At 35.5% G+C, this 15,447-nt stretch overlaps 2 pseudogenes across 2 annotated transcripts; both read right to left on the reverse strand.

Annotated features, from left to right (window-relative positions):
- Positions 1-255: 255 nt before the first annotated feature.
- LOC143588318 (uncharacterized) lies at positions 256-3,669 on the reverse strand (annotated as a pseudogene). The gene is made up of 5 exons (XR_013145087.1): positions 3,528-3,669; positions 2,761-3,429; positions 1,794-2,116; positions 1,624-1,705; positions 256-685 (listed from the first exon to the last, which is right to left on the reverse strand). The product of XR_013145087.1 is annotated as an uncharacterized LOC143588318 (transcript).
- Positions 3,670-8,155: 4,486 nt separating this feature from the next.
- On the reverse strand, positions 8,156-10,312 carry LOC143588319 (protein DCL, chloroplastic-like; annotated as a pseudogene). The gene is made up of 3 exons (XR_013145088.1): positions 9,989-10,312; positions 9,647-9,761; positions 8,156-8,513 (listed from the first exon to the last, which is right to left on the reverse strand). The product of XR_013145088.1 is annotated as a protein DCL, chloroplastic-like (transcript).
- Between the last annotated feature and the right edge of the window lie 5,135 nt (positions 10,313-15,447).

The raw sequence follows: 15,447 nt of genomic DNA on the forward strand, positions 1-15,447 counted from the left end.
TAAAAGCCGGCCCCTATAGATTACAAAAAAAAAACTGAGACCGCCACTTGACCAAAGGCTGTAAGTTCGAGTCTAAGCTGTATTTTGGTTATAAATATCAAACACCAAGCGGACATGCCAGGGTGTAAATGACTATGCAACTTTAAAACAAGAAAAGTGCAAGGAAAGGTCATTGGTTCAAACACAGAACCTCTCTCATGCGGGGCAGATAACCAAACTTCCTGGACTACGTTCGAACCACTTACCTCCCGTAGCACTCACCCATTCACAAGTTGGTTTGTTTGATTTCCTATCACGAGTTTCAAAATGCTGTCTGCTCCCATTGATGGTTGTTATGACCATAGTCAAATTTATCTTTTACAGTTTGTTTGGTTATTACATACAGGAAACACATATTACATAATGTATCGAAACTTCTGAGACGTCTTAAAACGCTTCACCGAGCATAAACAGCTTGTCAAAATGCATGGCAGGTAAAACAGCCACTTAAGGAACCTATCTGTGGAGTCCTCATTATGGCTTTGTGTGAAGACGAAGAGGAAGCAGAAGAAGTTCTAGTAGAAACTTGATCATGAGTATGTTTGGATAAAACCGACCCTCTCATTTCTTGAGCCTTTTTTTGATTTGATCTTAGTTTATTCATTATCTTATCCATTGATGACGATCTCTTCTTTTCCAGTTTCATCTATACAACATAACCGGACTTCATTACTCAAATACATATCGTAAAAGCATCAATCATATCAAGTTTGAGGGATAAATCGTTGTGCACGAACATGACTGGTGTATTTATTTGTGTCAAAGATGTAAACCCTAACCCGGATACACTTAAAATCATTCGACCTGAACATACCCCGTTTAACCTGTTTATTTAAACAAGTCAAACGGGCTAAGGGTTGTAATAAATGGTTTAAACGGGTCACAAGCGGGTTGGAGGGCCGCCCAGTTTGATTGAACAGGTCAACCCAACATGACCCATATATATATTCATATCAAAGACAACAACCCTAACCAAGACACACTTAGACTCGAGTGACCTGAACATGGCCTGTTTAACCCTTTTTTAACAAATCAAAGAGTTAGAGGGGTTGCAATAAATGGTTTAAACGGATTGCAAACAGGTTGAACACGTCAACCCGATCATAACCAATATATTTATTTGTGTCAAAAACATCACCCCTAAGCTAGACATGGCATAAGCACAGCCCGTTTAACCAGTTTCTTGAAACAAGTAAAACAGGTTGAGGGGTTGCAAAAAATGGTTTACATGGGTCACAAACAGGTTGACAGGTTACCATGTTTAATTAAACAGGAAGAACAGATCAGATCCACTGGAATACAACCTATATATTAATTCTTGTCAAAGACATCAACCTGTAACCAGACCCATTTAAAATCATTTGACTTGAACACAACCAAACGAGCTTAGAGGTTGTAATAAACAATTTAAATGGGTCACAAACTGGTTTGCTGGTCACCTTGTTTAATAAAATAGATTATATAGGTCAATCCAAACACGGCCCATCAACCCAAAACCTAATTACTTTCGTGTAGTGTAAAAAATTGTCACCACGAATATTTAATCCAAATTACAGTTATGCAAAAAAAAAGGTGAAAACAAACCTCAAGTTTCCGTATAGCCGCTTCTGCTTTAGCTTTCTGCAGATTCTCCCAAGCAGTAATTTTAGCTTCCTCCCGTTTCACCCTGAAAAACATAACAAACAATGTATATTCAAAAACAAGCTTTAAACGTTTCAAACGTGAAAAGATAACCGAAAATTAGTTATGCATACTTGGAGAGGTTTTTTGCCATCTCTGAAACATCCCAATCAGCAGCTCGAACCTCAAGGCCTTTTCTTTTCCAACCATCCACCATTTCAGAGGCGGACCGCCTACCTGGAACTTGAGTTCTTGTTTTCATGGACCATCCTGATAAACTGATCTGATCATCCACCTGTACGTCCCGCAGAAGTTGGAAGGTGGATAGAGTATGAGTTTCTTCTTCTAGGAGACGAGTATGGACTACCATCAGGGCTCATTTGGGTTGCCATATCTCTTCTTGAAGCATCATGAGGTGTGTTGGTAGTTGCATCTGTCATGCGACCGATTCTACCATCTGTAAAAAATGATATTGTTTTCGCTTTAAGCTCATGTCTCAAAAGATTATCAAAACAATGCAAATATATATATGTCTATGACCCAAACACGACCTGTATTTTTATTTGTGTCAAAAGCATCAACCCCAAACGTGAGTACACTTAAAATCGTGTAACCCAAACACGACCCGTATAACCCGTTTATCTAAATGTGTCAAACGGGTTGGCAGGTGATAACCAAGTTGTAACCGTGTTAATAAAGTTGGTGGGCTGTTAAATAATGGGTTAAAAAGGGTCATAATCGGGTTAGTTGATCAACCTGTTTAACTAAACAGATTGGCAGGTCGACCTCTTAACTAAATGGGTTAAACAGGTCAACCTAAACACAACCTGTTTAATTAAATAGGTCAACCTAAACACAACCTGTTTAATTAAATAGGTCAACCTAAACACGACCCGTTTTATAAACGGGTTAGATATGCCAACCCGAAACCTGATTACTCAATGTCGTTTCATGAGTTTGCCCAAAATGCATACAAATTGATATACTTAACTTGAAGATGCTAGAATTAAGAAACAAACAATCATACAAAAATATGCATTTAAACCAAAGATCTTTTTAAAATTATCGATCAAAGCAAACAGAAAGGTTAACACCACACACCTTGAGTTATACGCAACAATGACTCGCTCAGCGACTCGGAGCAACCATGTACACTGAGTGACCGTGCCAAACAAGGCTCATTCAATGAAGGAAAACTCCCACTATTATCATGCTGATCATGATACCTAGCAAACAAACCATCACCACCATTTACTCTACTCGAAAACGGCGATCCAGCAAACAAACTCCCAATATTCCCACCATCAAACATATGCACTTGAGGAGAATACGTAGAGTTGTAAACCGACCCACGAGGCCCAAGCGGCCCGCTCTTTGACTTGGGCCGCCTTTGCGGCTGTTGACCCGACCGCCTCACACCACCATCTCCTCCAACCGGACTACATATCCACCTCTCAGCATCTTCCCATTTTGAAGGCAATGCCTTTCCACTATTATAACTCATCAATCCTGAATTCGCCTGCCTCCGGTTAACACGTTCTGAACTCCAACCTTTTTGAATCCCACTTGCAGGACTGTAGTATGGTGTTACCGGGCTCGGGAACGTACTCGTTTTCCTGGTGGAAACAGATGTTTTCATAGTGAGCCTTGGTGAGGAACTCTTCATATTATTATTATTAATCACTTGATTCTTCAGATCCAATGATGTCGGTCGTCTTCGGTCCGACTTCCTTTGAATAATTTCAGATCTAGACTTCCTGTATTGACAATCTACATAAAGCAAAACTAATTCAGTTAAGTAACAAACAATCACTAACAAACTAACTAAACAGATTCAAATTCAAGATTAAATATTAAATAATGAATACCTTTTAAAGCTTGAGAGAATGAGCTTCTTGCTGAGTCTAGTGTTTGATTCTTGTCACTATCAATTTCTGCATCAATGTAGCCTATGGTAGCTGCACATTATGATATAATCATACACAGCAGGAAACAATAATCAATAATAATCATGTCTATGATTTGCATCAAATCTTCAACAGTCAGTTAGTTGAATTATTAAAATACACTGTAGAAAAGTTAATAATAATAATATACATTTTGTTTTTTCCTCATTTTTCCTGGTAATCAGTTGTTGTGGGTTGTTTTGATCTGGATCTGGACCCCTAGCGGACGAGAAATGACGAAAAGCAGCACGTCCGGACAAATGCTGTTGAAAACACAAGACTAATTTAAGACATCAAGTTTAGCTTGTAATTGTAATTGTAATTGTAATTGTAATTGTGTTGTTGGAAGCTTAGGTCTTGCATATTGTTGTTGTTAATGGAATGTAGAGGTTGAGTTGTAACTTTAGTAGTAAATTGGTGAGATTGCGGAGGAAATGGCGGGTATCTTGGAGGGGAATTCCGAAAGAAAGAGTGGAATCACGAGGCCATGATGGTATTGTGTTGAATACTTAATACACTGACTGACACAATAGTGGGGTGGTAATCTGTGTTTATATTTGTTTTTTGACTAGATTTTTTTATCATCGACGCACTTGGATTATAAATTTTTTTTTCTTATATATAAACTAGAAATTTACCCCCGGTCAAATCTGGGTGATAGTAAAACTCAAGCATTGTCGGTCTCGAGCGTTAAGATGATAAGTCGACGTGAATTCAATCGGTTTCTTACGATACCAGAACTAAAACAAAATTGATAGTCGATCGGTTTTCGTTACGGTGGTACTAGAACTAAAACAAAAGGCAGTGACTTTACACGAATATGCTCGGTTTCTTTCTCGTTCGTTATGGTATCAGAACTAAAACAAAAAAATAAAAAGAAAATTGGCATCCGGTCGGTTTTCATTACGTTCGTTATGGTACCAGAACTAAAACAAAAAAAAAATCAAATGGCATCAAAACCCTAGCGTTTTCAGTCCCGTACGTTGATGTAGTGGGTTTACACGAATTCAGTCTATTTCTGTTACGTAAACAAAAATTGACGTTAGGTCGGTTCTCGTTACGTTCGCTATGCTATCAATACTAAAAAAGAAATCAAAATGGTACGGGCAAGTTTGGTGTCGCTACTTGGTTAGCGGCACTAAACTTCTCTTTTATAAATATATTTTTATAAATATATAATACGTATAAAATGGTTTGCTATATAGGGATTGAATCTTCTATTTTACACTTTAACTATCTTAGCGTCTCATTAAAGGGGGAATGACAAGTGTAAAATAGTTATAACTTACCATATCAAAGAAATTGAAACAAAATTCTTAGGTGTCCAGAAAGAAAATATTTAGTGGATAATCAAGCTCTATTGTTTTGAATCAAACGAAATAATAAATTGTAAAACAAATTTATCGTACGTAGTTCTCACTTTCTCTATCTAATATGAATACTAAGATTACGCCCATTCATTATGAAATTGCATAAACTGGCATGTATTGTAAGAAATGTACTGAATTCATGTTCGAATTTTTATAATGAATTACACCAAGCTTCCTTTAGGACCCCCTATATTAATATATAATAGGGTGAGTATTGATCACTTAATTTTTATTATGGTTCAAAGCTAAAATGGAACTAAACTAATGTTATGGTACTTTTAGATTTTTTATAATCGATCACTTTTTGTTTCAAACAATTATTTTCTTATGTTTTCCGTGTGTGTGTTTTTTGAAAGTGGTCTGAGGGTTGTAGCCTTATCACGACCAAGAGACCTCAAAAGATATTGGGTTTGATTAAGATGCACAGTCATAACCCTTTCAAGCCTTAAATCTTTAAAACCAATCAAGAAAACGAGTTACTATGGAGCAACTATAATTGATTAAGAGGGTCATTTATTAAATGGTAACAGTGACCATGGACCACGTTTGGTCCCAAAATTCATTTCTGTTGATTTACACACTTTTCAATCGACTATTTGACCGACCTCTTACAAATGACTAGTTTTTGGTCCATCTTATAAGGGCTCATTTTATGGAATATTCCATTGTGAGAGTAATGTTGATCATTGGAATATGAAGCTTATTAGTTAAAAGATTTTGTTGTGTCACATTATGGCTAACACGATTTGATACTTTGATTGTGTATGCGTACATCCAATGTATAAAACTGTATTAATATTTTGGCCAGTTAGCCTAATGAGTCAGAGGAGTTCTAGGATTTCCCTATGTAATATACAAACTCGAGAATTATACAAGCATTTGTAAATTCCTTAATAAAAAATGAAACCGGGAAGAACATGGATGTTGTATGTTAATACATTAATATAAGGCAATCATGGTGATAGTAATGCATGGTGATTAAATAATATGTAACATCTCATTGATGTGGTGGCGTAGGATCCACGGAACTATTATAATACATTACATGCATAGCCGTAATAAAAGGATATTGATTTAAAACACGTACCACACGAACAGATAGATGTAAACGAGATGCTTTTAATATAACCTTTGTCATCGTCAACTTTGTTGTTCTTGTCCCACCATAACTACCCCTTTCTACTTTCTATTTCTTTTCACTTTTACCCTTTTCATTTTATATAAATTATATTTCACAAGAAATCTGTTATAATACATTACTACATGCCTAGTGAAGTCTGATGGAATGTAAGAATTAAGAAAGCATCTAAAACTTTACTGACATATAGTAGTTAAGATAAATGTCAATGGTTTTTTTTTTTTTTTTCATGTATTGGAGTTTTATTAATAATATGCTTTACTAAATTTGAACATTTGTACTTTGTCCTATATTTGGTAGACTTACATTGCCTATTCCGTTATTAGTGAAAATAGAATTTATTCATTTATGATGATCACGGCATGTGACACATGCATACTAAAGTGAATTGATTATATGTTTCTAGTACGTAGTTGAGTTGTCCTAATTATACTTGCTCTTAGAAAGTATGAATATATGATAGCGATGTGTAAACATTCCTTGTGAGCAGTTGAAAGTGAAACTGATGATAATATTGATTGATTCAGCCAATTAAAAACTTATGCAAACTTTTTGTTAAAACTAGTTGAAATAAGTGAATACTCTACTGATGTGTCATCCAACTATTTAATTATTTATGATTCGTGCAATTTCCTAATAGTTTTGTTTCTCTCTTACACTTTCCTTTGTAGGGGAGGGTTATTCTAAAAACAAGTAGTTTTCTAGGAAGACTAGGAATAAATCATAGTCATTGAATCATATCAATCAATGGTTGAGATTTAAAATTACAAAAAACCGTCATAGTTTCCTACAATTACTCTTTCACCATTATAACCAACATAGTTTCCTACAATTGTTCTTTCACCATAGGTTTTAATGTCAAATGTCAAAATTCTGTTGGTTCTTACCATTCCTAGGAAACAACTTCTTTTTATTTAAACTATTTTCTTCCTTTGTATACTTTTCGTATATAAACACTTTTCATACAAAAAAATGATCTGTGGTATGGACACCATAACATATAATCATCACAATATGGATGTGTGATGAAAAATAGTAAGATTATAATGATTTGTTTGGTATTTAATAGGTGGCCACGCTTCAACAACTACTGTTATGTATATAATTAAATTGATTCTATTTCATACCACAACCTATAATAATTGTTTCGAGATTTTTATATTCTATCGTTTTCAGAATCGCTATTTCAAATTTTTCAATTATTGGAGAAAAAGATTGCGTAACCAATATTGATTCTGGGCATGGGCCAGTCCCAATTCGGTTGACAAATCCGATAAAGTTTTTGTTTCATATATTCTTAAGGCATGCACTAAAGTATGTATAAAGAATCTAACAAAATTTCTAACATATAATATATTATTTATATAAAAATATACTAATAAACCATAAATTTTATTTCTTTGTAGACATAGTCATAACCTAAACCATTAAATTTGGTTATAGAAAACAAAATTAAACTAAACTGTTGGTTTCTCAATTGATTCAACCGTCCCGAACAAATTTGGTTATAGAAAACCAAAATCAAACTAAACTATCGGTTTCTCAGTTGATTCGACTGTCTTTTTCGGGTTTTCCAATCAATGTTCAGTTATTTTGGTTTTCTACGCACGCCGTCATCACCACCAATACTACAATTATTATAACTATTTGATTGTGAAGTGAAAAGTGACTAAGCTCCTTAACATTAGCACATGCAAATTATGCAATTAACTTAAATTCCTGCCATCACCAACCAAACATGTACACATTCACATAAACAACATAATGAAATAATAAGATCAACCAGTGTGAACATAACTATGTGTTCCACTCTATCATTATACAATGCCAAAAATAGAAGAGAAATCTCAACTGCAAAGAAGGCCAGAGTTTATCTTTACACTTTTCTCAAAAATGTAAGGGTCTCTCTGGAAGCCACCTCTTCATTCCTTTGGATGGAGGTACGGTGTGCCTACATCCCACCCTCCCCAGACCCTACTTATAGCTTTGCTGTCGGTGGGATTTTACTGGGCATGATTGATTGATTGATTGATTGATCAAAAATGTGCATAATTGCATTCTTGCATACGTATGCATTAGCAATATGCACCACAAAACGAAGAAAAAATCACACTAATCTTGATGCAACCTAACATCACACAATAGCATAGCCTATGTTTCTTGTAACTTGCAGGCAATACATATGAAAGCTGTGATACGCACGATGTATACAATGATTCAGCTTCAATCATTATGCCTACGCCTTCGGAAATGTCTTAGGATAAAGTTGTCTGCATATAAAGGATAGTTTTTCCTTATTAAACCTTTGATGCATTTCCAATAAGAAAAATCCACCAATTCTCCATCTTTTCGCACTATGAACAGACATCTCGAGCTTTCAAAATCTGGATGGTAACCAACCTGTAAACAAGCAACACCTGTTGAGAAAACCGACTTTGGTGGCTACATTAAAAAAGCAATTCAAACCCAATATTCAGAAACATCAAAATCCAAACCCGAATTATCTTAATAAACATACCAAACACCCTGTGAACTATTTGCTGCTAAATTTACGATCATATGATATTTTTCTTCAAGTTTGCAGTACACATTGGATCAAATAATACCAGATACCCTGTGAACTATTTGCTGCTAAATTTATGATCATATGATATTTTTCTTCAAGTTTGCAGTACACATTGGATCAAATATGCAATCTAGTTACCACAATTAACATAGTAGATCAAGGCAATTTGACAAAAATCTCTTTTTGAGATCTTAAGGTGTCAGCGTTTGATGACAATGAGATAAAAACTTGTGTCTACATATATATACACATACAAACATAGGCCATGAGAAAACCAAAAAACTGCATAGGAATGTTTAACAGAAATATTCTTAGAATAGGCATAGAAAATTTTGCTAACCAAAATAAAATAGGCATGGGCCATGGCTAACCGAATGTTGACATGTGACCCTTTGGGCACCATTAGGCCCCAAATGGGCCGATTCGAAATATCTGAAAAACTGAGTTGGTAAAACCTTATTATGACATGTGTCATGACAGGGATATAGTGGTGCCTAAACAATGATGAATGGGATCAATGATGTCGTGCACCAAACAATTCCCATAGACGCCTAAAAAGGCGCACAGTTTGGCCAGCTTGGATCTCACGTGTTGATGACAGGGCACCTTTGTATCCTAGACAATTTCCCAAGATGCGTTAAAAGCATGAGGTTAGACTCATTTGGATCCCCTTTGGTGCCTAATGTTTCCAGGCGGGTTATGTGTCACCATGTGATTAGTCATGTCAATTTTTGTTGGCAAAATTTTGTATCTGTATTTTACGAATATTTAGTCAAACATGCCTATTTTGGTAATTTTCCCTATTAGTATTACATATATGTAGTTGTTAGTACATATACCGCCATATACTGCATGTATTAGTATGTAGTTTTTCAGTTTACTCACGATTCACGAAGAAGCGTTTTCTCATGATCCCTCCCCTACACACACATATATATATATATAGAGAGAGAGAGAGAGAGTTAACCGTGATGTATTTGATGCCGCATCCAATTTTCTTGTCGCTTTCGGGATGATGTGGCAACAATCTCTCTAGAATAGTTCTCTCATGCTCAGGACTTAACCTCTCACCACTTGCATATCTGCAACAAGAAGAAACTTTGTTTTAACAATCGGAGTATGCATAACATTAAACCCTGAAAATTAACAGGCAGATAGCTTAAAGTTGCTAACAACTTAATGAGAACGTATACAATTTCAATCCATCAAACAAAACCTCCTAATGCTCTCTAATTCCAACAATCTAGGGGTCAATAATAAGAGTAATTGATACATAAGGACAAACAATAAGTGTGAATATCTATCTTACTTGGTGGAATGAAGAATCATCCTAACAAAACCAACCAAAGGCACCGTATCTTCCAATATCCTGTCCTCCCAATCAATCCAGCCGTCTTCATCTCTCATCATCTTCATCTTCATAATCAATCACCTCCACCACCGGCTTTCTGAGTAAATCGTAAGCATATTCATCCTGCCGTCGGCTACTACTACTACCTGCTTTCAAACCAGCAAAACGCAATGTGGAGAGTCGATACGGAAATGAAACTATCGAAGGAGCTGTGGATAATATGTGTGGAAAGATAATTAGGTTTGTGTGGTGGAGGTGACTGTGTAAAGATGATGATTCCATGTTTGTGAGAGTGAGTTTTAGCGGTTGCACCGTTGGTAAATATAAACTATATATAAACCCTAGTTAATATTTTAATCCAGTTGATGAGGTGAATTTGGAGGTTTAGAGAAGGGTGTTGGTGGTGTTAACTGTGTGTGAATTCATCATCATTTGATGCTGATGAGGATAACTGTTGGTAATGGTAACATTCTATTGGATTGGATATGGGTCGGGTGTGCTGGATTCCTCAATTGGATATTTGGATATCAATATTTGACACGTACGTATTATACTTGAGTTCAACGTTTCGTTTGTCGTCATAGTATACCATTGCGTATCACTTCCGATCGTGATAGTCGTTTTACTTCTCACTTCTGGTCATCGCTTCAAAAGGCGTTGGGAACTCGATTGGATCTTAGCACCGCCTATCATCCTCAAAACGATGGGCAATCCGAGCGCACGATTCAAACGCTCGAAGACATGCTTAGGTCATGTGTCATGGATTTCGGTGGAAACTGGGATTCTCATCTTCACTTGATTGAGTTCTCGTACAATAATAGCTATCATTCGAGTATTCGTATGGCTCCGTTCCAAGCACTCTATGGTCGTAAATGTCGATCACCTATCTGTTGGAACGAAATTGGTGAAACCCAAATCACCGGTCCGGAACTTGTTCAAGAAACTACTGATTTGATCGCTCAAATCCGACAAAACCTCTTAACCGCTCGTAGCCGTCAAAAGAGTTACGTTGATAACCGACGACGACCTCTTGAGTTTAATGTTGGTGACCGTGTCCTTCTCAAGGTATCTCCTTGGAAATGTGTCGTTCGTTTTGGCAAGAAAGGCAAACTATCTCCTCGTTTTGTTGGACCTTTCAAGATTCTTGCTCGTGTTGGTAGTGTTGCTTACACACTCGAACTTTCTCAAGAGCTTTCTAACGTTCATCCGACATTTCATGTTTCAAATCTGAAGAAATGTCTTGCTGAGGGAAATTTCCATGTACCACTCGACGAAGTGCGTATCGATGAAACAATGCACTTTGTCGAGAAACCAGTGGAAATTATGGATCGCAAAGACAAGGAAACTAAACGTAGTCGTATACCTTTGTTAAAGGTTCGTTGGGAATCCAAATGTGACGCTGAATTTACTTGGGAACGAGAAGTCCAAATGCGACGAAGTATCCTCATCTTTTTGTTACGGATTCTTCTACCTAATTTCGGGACGAAATTCTCAAAAGTAGAGAATGCTGTGACATTTGTCAATTTTTCGTATTTGTATTTGTTTTTGTTAAACCGACCCGTTTAGTCGTTTCAATATATTCGTATTTGAAAGTTATCTATTTATATCAATTTAAATGATTAAAGCTTGTTTCCGTTCATTTCTTATTCGTAAAATATGAATAATCTAAAGATATTAAATTATACCAAGATTTAATCAAGTATGTACAATTATAAGGTTCAAGGGGGGGTTAAAGAATAAACAAACTTTAAAGTTAGTTTTTATATATTACTAAAGTACAAGAACTATAAGTGTAAATTACATAAAGTAATAATAAAAAAATAAAAAAAATAAAACCAAACAGCCCAGCCAGCCCTTGTCCCCCTCGTTTTTCCGGCCGAGAGTCCGGCGACCGGAATTCCGGCGCCGGCGATATTAAAACCACCATTTAAACCTCGTTTTGATCCGGTAATTAGCCCAAACGACGTCTCCACAACTCCTTAACATTATTACGCGATTTATTGTATCATTTAAGCACTATTAACTTGTAATTAATCATAAACCGCCGGAAATTATTAAAACTCGCAATAACTCGAATTTAACACTAATTAATCGAGTTGACACTATAAATAGGACGATAATCACCGTCCAAACGATCGGCGACCATTATATTACACAAACGAACCCCTGGTAATCTCGAATTCGTTCATACTATTCCGATTCCGGCCAAACACCGTTCGTCCACTTTCCGGCACCATCCAAGGTAAATTTTACATGGTTTTGATTAGTTTTAACCCGTAAAATAAAACCCCTAACACAAATTAATCAAACATGGAACAGTTTAGAAGGATTGAACACCTAGAGTTTATGGTGGAGAAGATGAAGTTAAGATGTTGTACATAATTTATTTTTATATCTTTAAGCAACAAAAGCAATATTGTCTAGTGGCTGTGTACACTTTACGTGGTCATAAAGACCTGGGTTCGAACCCCGGTCACTGCAACATTTTTTTACATTGTTTTAAATTATAATAAATAAATATAATAAATCATATATATTTATATAAATCATTATCAATTAATTTAAATCATTTTTAAATAAAACAAGTTGTTGGACCCCCGCATTGCTGAGGCGGTTGATTAACAACGATAAAAGATGTTATACAGTAAACGACTCAAGGTCAACACGGTTTCGCAGAAGATAATGGAGTTTGTATTTGAGATCTTTACTATGCTATAGTTTCTTTACTGCATTATGTGCAACAAAATGAAACACGTAATTTAGTAAATAAACATAACAAAAACACATGACTTTGGTCATTTCATCTATTAATTTCAATATTGTAATTTTGTTGCACGCACAAACTAATTATGTAATCACAACATCAACAAACACGCCTAAGAAGAAATCTTCTATACTACAGAAGACTATTTAAACTAATTCTAATAACTCAAACTCTAAACAATTAGAAATAAGAATGACTCATCTGTTAGTTGACGCATGTACTCAGAGAAATAATCATTAATGAAGTGGCGAAAAAGTATCCATAGATGGCACAACCCCTAAAGTATTTTAGTCTAGCCTAAAGCCGTTGAAGTTTCTCTAGCGTTACCGAGTGGCCTGCCATCAGTCCGTATGGAGTCAAAACAAATGGTACTCATCAAATCGTAAAAGGAAAACTCTTTAGAAAGCATCCCTTACCATGACTCGTGTCAAATCAGTCTAGCCTTTGGTAGAACCAACAATCTTCCTCTCTAAAGGAAGTAAAAATCGTGTTGTAGAAACCCAAAAACCAAATTAGAAAAATCATAAGCAAATTTCCAAAATCTAAATACACAAACGACAATACATAACATCAAAAAGAATGCTTCGACACAACACCAATTACCTTTTACTCCCAAAGCTAGAGCACCAGATCATATGATTGTCACATGATAATTGCACAACAACACGGTAGGAAAAAAAAGTAAAATATTATAAACTCAATCTTGTAAATTACAAATAAAACGGAAGAACACAAATTACAGTGGTAATTAAAATGAATATCATAACTCATAATGATACACCAAATAAACATATAAATAAATAATTTAGGGACCACAAACGAATTCGTGGTCAACTGAATATTGTTTCGGCTTTAGTATTTAAACATCTTATAGAAGTGAAGAATTTTTTGTTTAAATGAATGGCACCAAAGCCAAACATGTTACATATACATAAACAGAGTTGTTTACAAAAGTGTACCTATTTCTTCTCCGGTCTTCACAAACAACAAAACTGATATGCAAAGATAATGGCTGACAATTCCTTTGTACAAAGTAAAGTGAATGAAGGCCCCTCTTTGAGTTCTACCCGTCAGATAAACCATAGCAAAGTTTGACCTGTTAGAGATAAAACATAACCCGTAAATATCTTAACTTGGTTATCTTTTATCTGTGACAGGAAAACTTGGATTATTGGTTATGGTTTATCTAACCGGTTGCACTAAAAGAAAATACCCTACTTTAAGTTTGTACTTTGTATGTGTGTACCGATTGCTTTTTATTTATCGACTTATTTATGGGACGACTTTGAACTGCCAGGTAAAAAAACAAACTTTTCCTAAATTCGGCTCAGGGCAGTTTTATCATCGTAGAAAGACGATTACACCACAACGGCTGCAACGGAGGTTGCAAGTAGAGAACTAAAGATACGGCTCACATTTGCCATCCTCCGGTATTGCCTCGCCAAGTTGCGGAGAATCTCATTCTTAACTCAATTCACATGCAATCATCATAGCCTTTAAATTCATGTTTTATAAACAGGAATCGCCTGAAATCCGATTTTTAAGATATATGAAAGAAAATCTAGCTTTGGTTTCATGTTTTTAAATTGTGAAACACCTCAAATCCGGCTGCAAAATACATATGATGGATCAAAATCATCAAATCAAGGTTGTACATGTTTAACAAAAAAAAAAACAAACAAACTAAACTCCGATAACATATAGCAACCCAAAAAACGAAACCCACAAAATTAAGCAGCATCTGGACAAAGCCCCAAAAGGCACCAATCGATTCATGTTTTTAAAACCTCAATTACTAATTATCATACACCCTAGCAACCGAATGGAATGATGCTCAGTGGTGTAGTTTAATAACCATACCTAGTAGGCCTGATGCTCAACGAATCGCAATTACGACCCACCTTAGCACGTCCGGCTCCACCGAGTTTTCCGAATTGGAACCCGACAACGCCACAGCCGATTTAGGATGCAGTTTACAGATACTACACTGAACAACCACACCATCGTCGTTTGGTTCCGAATCGGAAATCGAAAACGCTACAGTCGACGATATCCGGAACCCGGCAAGACCATCCTCGCGGCACCAATGATGAAGTAGAGAGTGTTTACCTAGCAGTGAAACAAAAGAAATCAAGCGGCCAGGAGAGAACAGTATGAGTTGGATAACACGTGTATGGTCGAGATCGTATATTTTCATGAATAGTAGAAAACGTGAGATAACCAAATATTATTAGTTTTTAATATTATATAATAACAATTGTCTACATTTGTTTACTTAACCTTTTTAACCAAAAATTCAACTTCTAAAAACTCGAATCGTTTTATTAAAACTCGTAAAATATGTATATATATATATAAAATTGTGGTAGCTTTATAAATTCTCAAACCGACAAACGTTTATAACAAATAAATATACTTATAAAACTAAAACCCCGTAAGCAGCATTATATACAAATTTAATAGTAAACTCATAAATAATATTATAATAATAGATCGTTAAATCCGTTAAACTTAAACATTATTATGCGTTAAAAGGTGTAAAAGTATCTAACTATATATACAAATAATCATACATGAACTTTAAAGACCAACCTTTTATTTTCTATTATTTAGTTAGTAATTATAGTGTTTATTATTTTAGCTCGCGATATTC

The sequence above is a fragment of the Bidens hawaiensis genome, unplaced genomic scaffold (assembly GCF_021521415.1).
Source record: "Bidens hawaiensis isolate Kalapana, Puna unplaced genomic scaffold, B.hawaiensis_p1.1 tig00036308_1, whole genome shotgun sequence".
Taxonomy (NCBI): Eukaryota; Viridiplantae; Streptophyta; class Magnoliopsida; order Asterales; family Asteraceae; genus Bidens; species Bidens hawaiensis.